Source organism: Fukomys damarensis, unplaced genomic scaffold, assembly GCF_012274545.1.
Source record: "Fukomys damarensis isolate Sample0158 unplaced genomic scaffold, DMR_v1.0_HiC HiC_scaffold_37, whole genome shotgun sequence".
Taxonomy (NCBI): domain Eukaryota; kingdom Metazoa; phylum Chordata; class Mammalia; order Rodentia; family Bathyergidae; genus Fukomys; species Fukomys damarensis.
Window position 1 is genome coordinate 6694830 of NW_022900949.1, and position 430 is coordinate 6695259.

A 430-nucleotide genomic window follows, 5' to 3' on the forward strand; every position below is an offset into this window, starting at 1 on the left:
GCGTCGGGGCTGAGGCTTCGCGCTGCCCTCAGCCCCATCTCCACGCCCTCAGATCATGGGGTGGTATCTGGGGGGCGTCCTAGGGTCCAGTCTCAGGCAATCTGTCTTTTCTCTTTAAATTCTTTGTGGGGGGGACTTGCAGGCAGGGTCTCACTCTTCAGCCCTCAAACTCGCAGAGATCCTTCTGCCTCAGCCTCCCGAGTGCTGGGATGGCAGGCGTGCGCCACCACGTCCAGCTGGACTCTGTTTCTGATCACTCCTTCAAATGCACTCGGAGACTCCCCTACTCCGTTCCCCATTCCCAAAAGGAACCAGCCGCTTTGCTGGGTCCGGGCCAAGAGACTGCCCCGGGGACCCACCCGATTTATCGGGGGGGGGGACAGAGCCCAGAGTCTGGGCCCGGATGTCACCAGAGACACGGGTTCCGGGG